General features: G+C 44.4%; 1 long non-coding RNA gene across 1 annotated transcript in view; it reads right to left on the reverse strand.

The window, feature by feature from the left end:
- LOC134927293 (uncharacterized) overlaps positions 1-3,666 on the reverse strand; it is a 120,767-nt gene extending 117,101 nt beyond the window's left edge. The window contains exon 1 of the long non-coding RNA XR_010177596.1: positions 2,155-3,666. This is a non-coding gene — a long non-coding RNA (uncharacterized LOC134927293). The remainder of the gene's footprint in view (positions 1-2,154) is intronic.
- Between the last annotated feature and the right edge of the window lie 8,697 nt (positions 3,667-12,363).

Below are 12,363 nucleotides of genomic sequence, written 5' to 3' on the forward strand. Positions count from 1 at the left end.
TGTATAAAGGCATTACTAATGTGTGGCAGTAAGATTTACTACTGTGTTGCATAACATATAGAAAGGGCACTACTGTGTGGTCTAATGTGAATAAAGAGCAATATGGTGTGGTGTAATGTGAATAAGGGGCAATTCAGTGTGATGTAATGTGAATAAGGGGTACTACTGTGAGGTGTAACGTATATAAGATATAGTGGTACTACTGTGTGATGTAACGTGAATAAGGAACACTATCGCATGATATAATGTGAATAAAGTTGCACTACTGTGTGGCATAATTTGAATTGGGGGTATTATTTTGCAACCATGTCCCTTCCCAGCAAGAACACGCCCCTTTTTGGGCTGCACACCGAATGCGTGCACTGTTCCGATTTAAAATATAGGGGCTAGGAGCACCAAAATGAGAACTGCTATGGGTGAAGGGTGATGGTGCTGGGAAAGGGGTGCAGGGTCAGAGGCTGAACTAGCGGCGGTGCTAGGGGGCACCAGCCAAAATCTTGCCTAGGTCATCATATTGTCAGGGCCGGCTCTGGCAGTGCTTCTTACACATAACGCCGACAGTACTAGTGACCCTTACACATACTGTAACCCCCACAGTAGTAGTGCCACACATAATGCCCACAGTAGTAGTGCCCCTTACTCATAATGCCCACAGTAGTAATGCCACTTGTACTAACGCCTACACTAGTAGTGCCACACATAATGCCCCCAGAAGTAGTGCCCCTCACACATATGTTCACAGGAGGACAGAAGGGGAGGGGAGAGGGTGGAGTGCAGTACACGGGAGATCAGCAAGTGGATTAGAGACTAAAGAGTCGCTGCTTCAAGCTGCTGACGCCACTACCTGTCATACAGCTTGGAAGGTGCAGCAGGGAGGAGGGAAAGGAGAGAGAAGGGAGGGAGCCGGAGGGACCTGACATGGGGAGACACGATACAGTATGACAAGCGCAGTGGCAGCCGGCTGCAACAGCAGTTTAGCAGAGCGGGTCGAGCGCATCTCCAGCCTGGCGCCACCCTGCATTACATTCTCTGCTGAATGTGTTGCACTGGTCCTGCTTGCACCATTACTGTTGAGTCTACAGTGCAGACCATCACCTGAATTACAGTACAGGCAGACATTTTAGAGGCTCAATCAATATTGAGAATTTAACATATTTCTTTTTTTCCTTGTAACAACACTAATAGGATGCATTCTCACCAGTATTGATGCTTGCTATCTTCGGTGCAGATACCAGTGCCATATTTACAAAGTAGAGCCAGAAATAGAGCACCAGATATGCCACAGATTGATGTAGGGAAGTCTGTATTGATGTATAAATGTGTCACTTTGTGAAGGTATTTACGGTATGCACTTCAGAGACTTTGGGGTCTACAGTATGTACAAAGCCTTGGGGAAATATAAAGTGGACGGAGATAAAAAGCCTGCCAGTTAGCTTCTAACTGAAATGTTACAGGCTGTATTTGAGAAAATGGCACTCTGGAGCTTGTTGGCTCGTACTTTATTCCGTCCACTTTATCTTTCTCCAAGGCTTAATACATAGACCCTTTGTCCTGGAAAGTCATAACGTCACAATTACTCTCTTATTTTTTTATAAGAAGTGACATCTCAGGCCTGCTAGTATTATTTTACCCATCAGTGGACAATGCATCTAAGGGAGATACAATTATCTGTGGAATGAGTCACACGTTCTATTCCCTGAGTAAAAAGTGTTGAAAGCTATTCAATTGCAGAACCACAATTAACCTGTGACGCAGCACTTTGAAGCAGTTAAAGCTCATTTCTGCTTGCATCCCCAGAGCATTTTGGGAGTCCAATAAATGCCAATGTTCTACACTGCAAAATCAAGATAAATATAGGTTGGTCACAGTGTAACTAGAAATCACGGTAGAAAGGGAGAGTGCAGAGGGAGTGACCGCTCCACCAGCTGAAAATCATGCCAAATCTAGCAGTGCACTTCACTTTTTTTTATTACTGCAAGTTACTGAACCAGGCAGCAACATGGATACTAAGGGGGTCATTCCGAGTTGATCGCACGTAGCAACTTTTTGCTGCTCGTGGGATCAACATGACGCCGCCTATTGGGGAGTGTATTTTAGCATAGCAGGGCTGCGATAAGTTTCCTACAAAACAAGACCAGGGTATGAGTTACTTACCCTGTGAGACGGATCCAGCGCCAAAGGTCCCGGAATCGATGTCAGACATCCGCCCTCCAAACGCCTGGATCCGCCTGCGTTCGCCTCACCACGCCTGGAAAACGGTCAGTTGACGCCCTGGAACGCCTTCCGCCTGTCAGTCTTCATGCGATCAGCGCTGCGATCACTTTCTGCGCTGGCGGTGTTGCTGCCTGTGGCACAGGTAATATTTCTGAGAATATTATCTTAGATGTCCTTGCCTTTAGTTTCTAGCCTAAATCCCTATAATCTTCTTTAGGGACATCCCACCTATCCACTAACTTTGTCGTTGGTGCCAACGTGCATCAAGACTGCCGGGTCATTCTCAGCCCCACCCAACAATCTTTCTACCCGGTCAGCGATGTGCCATACCCGAGCACCTGGGAGACAACAGACTGTACAGCGATCACGATCCTGGTAGCAAATTGGCCTATCTGTCGTCCTGATAATAGAATCCCCTAGCACCACAATCTGACTAGGTACCTCTCTTTTTTTTGTCCCATCTGTGTCAGAGGGACTGCTCCTCCGGTTGCTAGGGAGAACAGTCTGCTCCAGCTCCGTCATTTCTTCACTACCATCCACCGAATCTTTGTCCAATCGGGTGAATTTATTGGGGTTTGGTAGTTCAGAGATGTCGTGCCTCCCCCTCTTTTTCTTCCTTCTAACTGTGACTCAGCTGGATACCTGGTTGTCCTCAACTGCCGGTGTGTGTCCCTGCAACTCCTCCACTGTTCTATCTAAGCTTTACTTGAGTTTGTGAATATCTCTCAGTCTTGTAATGGTCTGCTCTAGATCGGTTACCTGGGCTTCCAGGGCAGCCATTCGCACACATCTCGCGCATTTCGGTGCGCATACATCATACATGACATGCACTGAGTGAGATTCTCAATCACAGCCCCACCCGTTTAATTGATGACTCTAACTCCCTATTACCTTCTGAAAAACAATACAAACAATACAAACTATGCAATACAATACTGTACTATGGTCTAGCTGTGAATAGAAACAATATTCACAACAGAACAGAAATTGGTAATTCAATCAAGGACAAGGGGAGAGAAAAAAGAAGAAAAACAATCACTTATACAATAAAGTAGGAACGCTAATACTTATCTACGAGGGCACTCTACTGCGGCACCACTTCACCTCCTCCCTTCTCTCTCCAGTGTCTTCTTCCCTTGCAGTCGCTCAGGCTCAGTGCACCTCCGTCCCACTTGCTGATGTGCACCTGGCTTCCGGCACTTCACCTGCTCCTCGTTCACAGTGCAGTCTCTCCACCAGCCAGTAACATCGACCTTCAGCGTCCTGCACCTTGCTTCCGGGACCTTATTCACACTTGTCCTGGCTCTTTCACAAAACTTCCTGCTCCGTGCACCCCAGTTCCCAACTCCTGTAGCCGGCACCAGAGCCTGCAGCCCGCTCTTTCTCGCTCCTTTCCGCTCCGTGCACGACACTTCCAGTTCCGGTCCTCCATGTGTCCCGGCCAGCAGCAGCGTCTACAGCATCTACTAGATTAAAGATTATTAGATGTGTCCTTTTACAATGTTGCTGAAGTTGTGATAAATACAGTAGCCCCTCTCTCCTCCCCAGGTCCCGGGCAACTCACTCTTGTTCAAAATGCATGTCATAATCGCATAACTAAAACAAGTGAGAAAGACAAAACTACTTTTCTAGTAGTTTACACTGATCAATTTAATGTGCAACATTTGTACATCTGTGTGCGAATGCATCTGAATCTGCATAAGAAGTGCTACGCTGCAACAGCCATAATCTATTGTACATCACCTGCATCATTGTATGCTCATATTTCATATTTTATAGTATTATGCTTTAATTAGTGTTTCCCACATGTTGCTTTAATTATAATGGTTATTATTTAGTAAAGCTTTAAGAGTTAATCAACATAGTTTGCAATAAGATAATTAGAAATCTGTTAACGTGGGAAAATAATGTGTTTCTGTTTCTATAACCTTATATGAACGTGTATCCGGGTCTTTGGTCTGAATGCTATATAAACTGAGAGATTACGCTATTTCTTCAGCCTCAGACTCTGTATGACCATGCAGCACAGCCAGTCAATCTAATGACAGCCAATATATCCTGTTTCTGATCTGGCTCAGCAAGAGAACGGGGCTCCCGGATCTCTCGACCACTTGAACATACCACTCAGAGGCACATATCTGTAGCTAAGTATATTTAACGTTTATTACTTATAACTGTTTAAATAAAGCAAATTTTTACTTGATATACTTTGGGGGAGATTCAGATGTTTGAAAAGTCGGTTGGGTGTCTGTTTTTTTCCAGTCTATTAGACAGCTAGAGATTTCTTTAATGGTCAAGTGGAGCTACAAGTCAAAACCAGCGAGTATGTTGTCTTAAGTGAACTCCTGCAAGTCATGGGTAATACCCTACTAACTCATGGTATGTAAGGGCCCCAACTGCACAACATTTTTATGAGTGACCGGGTATCTCTATGTAAATACTATGTTCATGTGGAGGATAGTTTTTTGTATTGCATGCACTAACTTTATGTATAGGCCTTAGACAGTGGGATAGCGGGTATTGTATTGGGTTTGTTCATGCCTGTTATGTAGGAAACATCAGAAGAGAAAACACGTTAGAGGTACCCAATTGTATTATAATAAAGAAACTCACCTGGGGTATCCAGAATATCAGTCTTCTGAGAATAGATTCCGCCTGAAAGAAAGAAGAACAGGAACAGGTATAGTGCTGTGCATTACACCCTGCCATATATGTCATAAGCATCACACACTACAGCTGTAGTTACATAGGGGTTAGAGTTGGGTGTAGTACTACCACCTGCACCCCAGGCTTAGCCAGGCAAGCCTAGATGCCACGTGTAGTCTGGGTGGAGGCACTTAGCTATCATGTGACCGGTAAAGGGGCTACCCTCAGTATTAACCCACTGATAGACAAGGGTTACAATAGTAATCTCAGAGACAATCTGCTGCTGCAATCCTTAAGTCACCTTCACAATGTGTCAGGCAGCTTGAAATAGAGATTGAGGAAGTAAAAATTGAATTAAACGTAATATGCGATAAAACACCCGTTTTCGAGGGTTTTATCGCATTTTCGTATGTACTATCACCCAACCGCCGCGTTTTCCTCCATGAGGGTATCTATCGCCCTCTCTGGATGGCGATACCCTATAGAAGCCTATGGGCTTCTTTTCACCGGCTGCTGCAAACCGCCGCCTCCAACAGAGCCCCACTGAAGACAGGTCATACATAGCCCAAGAGTTACAGAACTTGAATAATGAATGAATCATTTATTCACACACACTATGGTAGAAGAGTTATTCACTTTCATGATGAAGGTACAATTATCCCACCGCACGTCACTGATCTACAATGATTACTAATTCCTTTCTTATCAAATATAGACATACAGCTTGAGTATCCCTTATCCAAAATGCTTGGGACCCGAGGTATTTTGGATAAGGGATTTTTCCGTATTTTGGAATAATTGCATACCATAATGAGATATCATGGTGATGGGACCTAAATCTAAGCACAGAATGCATTTATGTTACATATACACCTTATACACACAGCCTGAAGGTCATTTTAGCCAAGATTTTTAATAACTTTGTGCATTAAACAAAGTGTGTGTACATCCACACAATTCATTTATGTTTCATATACACCTAATACACACAGCCTGAAGGTCATTTAATACAATATTTTTAATTACTTTGTGTATTAAACAAAGTTTGTGTACATTGAGCCATCAGAAAACAAAGGTTTCACTATCTCACTCTCACTCAAAAAAATCAGTATTTTGGAATATTCTGTATTTCTGAATAATTGGATATGGGATACTCAACCTGTACTATAATAGAACTAATATATATTCTCAATGCTATAGCATTACCAACAAATAGAGGGTGCTGTTATTATGACTGACAGACTAATAATAATAATAATAATAATAATAATAATAAATATAATAGTAAAATGAATTACTATTAAAGGATATTTCAATAGAGGAAGCTATCAGTGCAATGAATGATACAGTAATATTTAAACACTATGTGTAATACCTTTACATTACCAATAGAGGGTGTCATGAGCTTAATTTTATATTATATTTACATGACACCAAAATGATATTTTTTTATATCATGTAGATGTATACTGACCAGGGCTGTAACTATGGTGGTGCGGCTCATGCACACAGCACACAGCAATGTAGGGGGGCGCTGTTGGCGGCACTTGTCAATTATCTGTTTTAATTATTTTCACTTGTAGCGCCACCCACCCCTTCCATCGCTAAGAAATCTACAACATTCATGAACAAGATGTTGACATACTTGAGATTCAAACCCATTGCCTGTGGCATTGCAGTCAGACACTCTATTCATTGAGCTATCTGCCCTTGCATAGAAAGGTAGAGAATTCTAAGTTGGAGAATTCTAACTATTTGAAGCTTACCTTGTACTTTGTGGAAAAAATTAACAGCATTGCAGCTGAACAGATCTATGTAGTGTGCAGTTAAAATGACATCCTGGGAATGGCAGTATATTGAAATGTGTTATTTAATTAAGGGTATTTAACTGAATAACAATGAGCTCTCAAGTTTAGTGCATGACTTATGGTATAAAGAGGATTTGTTTCCAAATCCATTTTCTTGCAACGTTCTATAAGTGTGTGTATTATATATAAAATTTTGGAAGGGAGATCATAATGTGGGCTTGCTCCACGATCAGTTTTGTCATGTCAAAATACCGACGCTGGAGTTCCGAGACTACTGGGAATGCCTACACTGACACCACGAATATGCTCACAGGCCCAACACCGGAATTCCATCCGCCGAGAACCCGAACTAGCGCTTGCCGGTCCGTCTGACATAGGGTTGTCCCTGTAGAAGGACAGGGGAACAGAAATTTTACCTCTTTGTGGGGGCACTTAAAATTCTTGTGAAGGAAACAATAAAGAAGGTTCCTATTTTCTCTATGAATTAGCAACCCCTCTCAACAATATCATCACAATGAGACTTTAATAAATGATTTATAATAATTTATAAATGGGTGAAAATATAGCTTTGCAGTGTTTCTAGTAAGAGTTGATTTTTCCAATCACTGTCGGGCACTGTAGGACAATTCCTAGAGAGAGAAACATAGGTCTGTGCACTTGTTTGTGCATACACTCAGGCATGAAAGAGAATTATGCTGCCAATATATAAAGGTAATTTTGATAGTCATATACTCTCTTCCCATAACTTCCTTCAAGAGTTAAAACATGTATACATACTTTGACATGTGGTATTGAGAGATAAAGATACCAGAGCCGGGTATCCAGCAACCTCTGCTTCCTTCCCATGTGTGTATGAACACAGTGAATGGGAGGTGAGAGTGGTAACTGGCCGGTGCTGATAGGAAGGAAGAAGCGGTGTGTCTGCTGTTGGAGGCTGCAGTTCTCAGCGGCTCTGGTAACCTCCTGGTCATTGCAGAGCTGCTGGTCCCGCTGCACCCCAATGAGAGGACACCAGAATACCTGTAATGTATGAGTGTCGGCTCCCTTCAATGATTTCAGAGCCGCAAGTGTTCCTCTCCGTGCCCGCTAGCCGGTCCCAAGTGCGCTGCATGGGATTCCGGAAGTGACGTCTGCTGACGTCAGCTGAACGTACGTTTCAACCAGGGCAGGGCTTGCTCACCGTGACAGGCATGGAAATGGAAAATCCAAGTTTGATAAAGTGTTTTCCAATAAAGAGGGGAGAGACCACAAGTCAGTCAGACTCAGAAGAGACAGAATCATAATCCAGCGGAATGTGACATGGCAACATCTCCTACTTCATTTTCTCTGGCAACTGTCAGAGAAAACTAGATTTTCCAAACCCTGTCTGAACCCGCTCATCTCTAGTAGATATATCTTCTAGTGTGCACTGTGTACCCAGCATTAGAGAGAGGTTCTTCACAATTATTTCATGTTAGGGACTCAAATAAATGGCTCCACTTAGTCAACGTTAATTTTGATTTATTTATGTTCCACATTTTGGGATTATTTACAAGATGCACATTTTTTGTACAGGGTTCTTTTCCTTTATTTTGTAAATGTTTTCTCATTAATAATTGTACAATGTAAGAGCTGCATAGGGTTATCGCAAGACCTTGCGGTGTTAGAAGAACAGAGTTTCAGTGATCTTGCATTACATCAGCATTATCTGTGATCAAGCTTTGTGAAACGTGCATGATAGCCGATAGCGTGTCACATGGTGCGCACACATGACACGTGGGTCCGTAAGCGGACACTGACTGCCTGGAGCAGACACGCAAGCACCAGCAGCTGGAGTCACCGCCACAGTATGGGACGCACCTCCGTTCTCCACAGCAAGAGGGCTCCCCGTCCGGGAATACCATGACAGCCCACCCTCCCTATCCTCCTTGATACAAGTCCCTGGATGGTAGCTCTAATGCAGCCGATCTAGCTTGGCAGTCAAACGGCCACACGTCTTGTTATTATATCCTCCATTTGCCTGACTTTGAGACTATAGTCAGATTAGCATGAGCGAATGCTCATCTTTATAGCAATAATAGGATTATATGTGCTAACTTTAACAGTCACTTATGTCTCCTTGAGTAGTGTTCATAGACAATTACAGTCTATAATCAATGAATATGCACGCTCATGCCTTTTTTTCTGTTTCGTTTTTTACTTAAAGTTTGCATGGGAGTAAGATATTCATATTAATCACAGTCTCTCTTTAAATAGACAGTATAAAACAATTACTGTTGTGGCCATTCTGTATACAGTGGTTTTTTGGTTCCCTCTGTGAGGAGTGGATTTAAACAGCTACTGTTGCTATTTATGGTTAAATATGTTTCTTTCAAGAGACGGATAGCTACTGTTGCATTTCATACAAGTGGATTTAAACAGCTACTGTTGCTATGTATGCTTATATATGTCTCTTCTAAGAGGATAGCTACTGTTGCGATTCATGTTTATACATGCTTCTGTTATTATCCTCTTTGAACACAATGTATCTCTAAGCAACTGAGCCATAATTGTGCCACACTGAATCTTCTACACTGTGTATTTCTCTTACGTCCTAGAGGATGCTGGGGTCCATTTAGTACTATGGGGTATAGATGGGTCCTTTGGGAGCCACTGGCACTTTAAGAGTTTAATAGTGTAGGCTGGTTCCTCCCTCTATGCCCCTCCGACCAGACTCGGTTTACAAAATGTGCCCGGTCACCGCTAGGGGAGCTCCTAGGAGTTTTTCTAGTTTTATTTTTTTTCTAAGAGTTATTAGGTATAGGAAGGCTGCTGGCAACAGCCTCCCTGCTTTGTGGGACTTAGTGGAGGAGTAGAAACCAACTCTTGAAGTTAATGGTTCTCTATCTCCGCTGACAGTACACTGAGCTCCTGAGGGTGCTGATCGCAAGCCCACGAGGCAACCGCTCACTCCCGCAGCACGGCTGCCACCCCCTAACAGAGCCAGAAGAAAGAAGAGTGGTGAGTACAGCACCGGTGTCCTGGTTAGCGGGTAGCCGCCAGGAATGGCAGCACAAGGGTGGGAGCGCAGCTCTGACAGGCTGCGCTCTGGAAGGCTCAGCAACACACTGTGTAGGCGCTTGAGGGGCGTCCTGGGCCTGCGCAATACACCCTAAACTGGTCACTAAGCTAACAGGGGGTTAATCATGCTGTTAGCAGCAAACAGCTCAGGCCAGTATAAACAATTTAGTGCGGGAAGCCTCGCGCCAAGCCTCGCGCCTCTCAGAGCGGATCCAGCTCTCACCAGCACCATTTTCTCCCTGCAGATCATAGGAAAGAGACGCTGACAGGGAGCGATGCCCTCCAGATAACTCCAGCTATACCTCTGCAGTACCAGGGTGTTATAGACAGGGGGAGGAGTGGTGATAACTGTACTAGCTACCCTATTAAGGTTAGTCAGCGCCGGGCTTTTATCATAATAAATGCCTACTGGGGCGCTGTGTGGCTGGCTCCTTATACTCTGTGACTCTCTGAAGGTACTCTGGGGGAAACTGTGTCTGACATTTTCCTGTGTGTGTGTCTAAGTGTGTATATTCACAGTACCATGTCTAAGGACTCTGTATCCTGAGCTACAGAGTGTGTATCTTCTCCTGAGGAGTCTATTTCATGTACTCAGGACTGCAATATTTTGCCTCAGCCTTCTGAATCTGAACCCCCATGGGTGGATTCTCTAAGGGGAATGATATCCCAGATTTCAACAAGGATGTCACATACTGAGAAAGAGACGCAGTTTTTGAGAAAATCTGTAGAGGGTTTGAGGTATTCAGCTCCCTCCACTTCATCAAAACACCCACCTACATACCCGAAAAAATGTACACCTGCCTAGATAATGCAAGCTGACACTGATACCGACTCTGATACAGGGGATGGTGATGGGAATATGCAGAGGGGAGATGCATCCCTTGCTAAATGGGTGCAGCTGATGATTGAAGCCATTAGGGATGTTTTACACATTTCTGAGAAGGTAGAGCAAGTAGAGGAACCTTACTTTACAGAAAATAAGAAATCCTCGCTTACCTACCCTGCTTCTAAGGAGTTAAACTCCTTGTTTGAAAAATCGTGGGAAAACCCAGAGAGAAAAATTCCTGATCCCTAAAAGAATTCTCATTGCTTTCCCTTTCCCTGAAGAGGATAGAAAGAAGTGGGAGACCCCACCTATAGTAGACGCTTCTGTATCTAGGCTGTCTAAAAAGGTGGTTCTACCTGTCCATGTTTCAACTGCCTTAAAGGAGTCGGCTGACCGCAAGATTGAGACTACACTCAAATCACTATACACTGCTACAGGCGTGGCTTTATGGCCCACTGTTGCTAGTGCGTGGATTTCTAAATTCACCTTCTGCGAGAGATGGTAGCCTCATACGAGGCTCTCCAATACGGAAGATTCCATGCACGATTCTTCCAGCTGGATCTCCTGGAGAAGTGGTCGGGATCACATCTTCACATGCACCAGAAGATACGCCTGTCGCTGATAGCCAGAATTTCGCTCCTCTGGTGGATGCATACTTCTCACCTGCTCGAGGGCCGCAGGTTCGGGATTCAGAATTGAATCCTTCTAACCATGGATGCAAGTCTCAGAGGTTGGGAGCAGTCACCCAAGGGGAAAACTTTCAAGGAAAGTGGTCAAGTCAGGAATCTCTACTCCCAATAAACATTCTGGAACTAAGGGCCATATTCAACGGCCTTCTACAAGCGGCACATCTTCTGCAAGATCAAGCCATTCAAGTTTAGTCGGACAACGTCACAGTGGTGTCCTACATAAACAGGTAGGGTGGAACGAAGAGCAGAGCTGCAATGTCGGAGGTAATAAGAATGCTCCTCTGGGCAGAAAGACACGCGTTGGCGATGTCAGCTAGCTTCATTCCGGGAGTGGACAACTGGTAAGCCGACTTCCTCAGCAGACACGATCTCCATCCAGGAGAATGGGGCCTCCACCCGGAGGTGTTTGCAGAGGTAACAAGCCAATGGGGGGTACCTCAGGTAGACATGATGGCCTCTCGCCTCAACAAGAAGCTTCAGAGGTACTGTTCCAGGTCACGAGACCCACAGGCAGTGGCGGTGGACGCCCTGGTAACTCCGTGGATGTTCCAGTCAGTATATGTTTTCCCTCCATTTCCACTCATCCCAAGGATTCTCAAACTCATAAAAAGCACAAGAGTTCTGGCGATCCTCATTGCTCCGGACTGGCCAAGAAGGGCTTGGTACGCGGATCTTCTGGCATTGCTGCTGGAGAAACCGAGGCCTCTTCCTCTTCATGAGGACCTTCTGCAACAGGGGCCATTCACCTATCAAGACTTACCACGGCTACGTTTGACGGCATGGAGGTTTGAACGCCAGATCTTGGCTCGGAAGGGCACTCTGAACAAGGTAATTACTACTCTGATCCAAGCTAGGAAGGGAGTAACGTCTAAACATTACCATCAGATTTGGAAAAAGTATGTTTCTTGGTGTGAATCCAAGAAGTTTCCTACGGTGGGGTTTCAACTGGGACAGTTTCTCCTCTTTCTGCAAGCAGGTGTGGATGTGGGCCTACGCTTGGGCTCCATTAAGGTCCAGATTGCGGCCTTGTCCATTTTCTTCCAGAAACAATTGGCTGCTATACCTGAGGTTCAGACTTTCTTGAAAGGAGTTCTGCACATCCAGCCACCCTTTGTGCCTCCTACGGCACCTTGGGATCTTA

Source organism: Pseudophryne corroboree, chromosome 5, assembly GCF_028390025.1.
Source record: "Pseudophryne corroboree isolate aPseCor3 chromosome 5, aPseCor3.hap2, whole genome shotgun sequence".
In the NCBI taxonomy this organism is placed as follows: Eukaryota; Metazoa; Chordata; class Amphibia; order Anura; family Myobatrachidae; genus Pseudophryne; species Pseudophryne corroboree.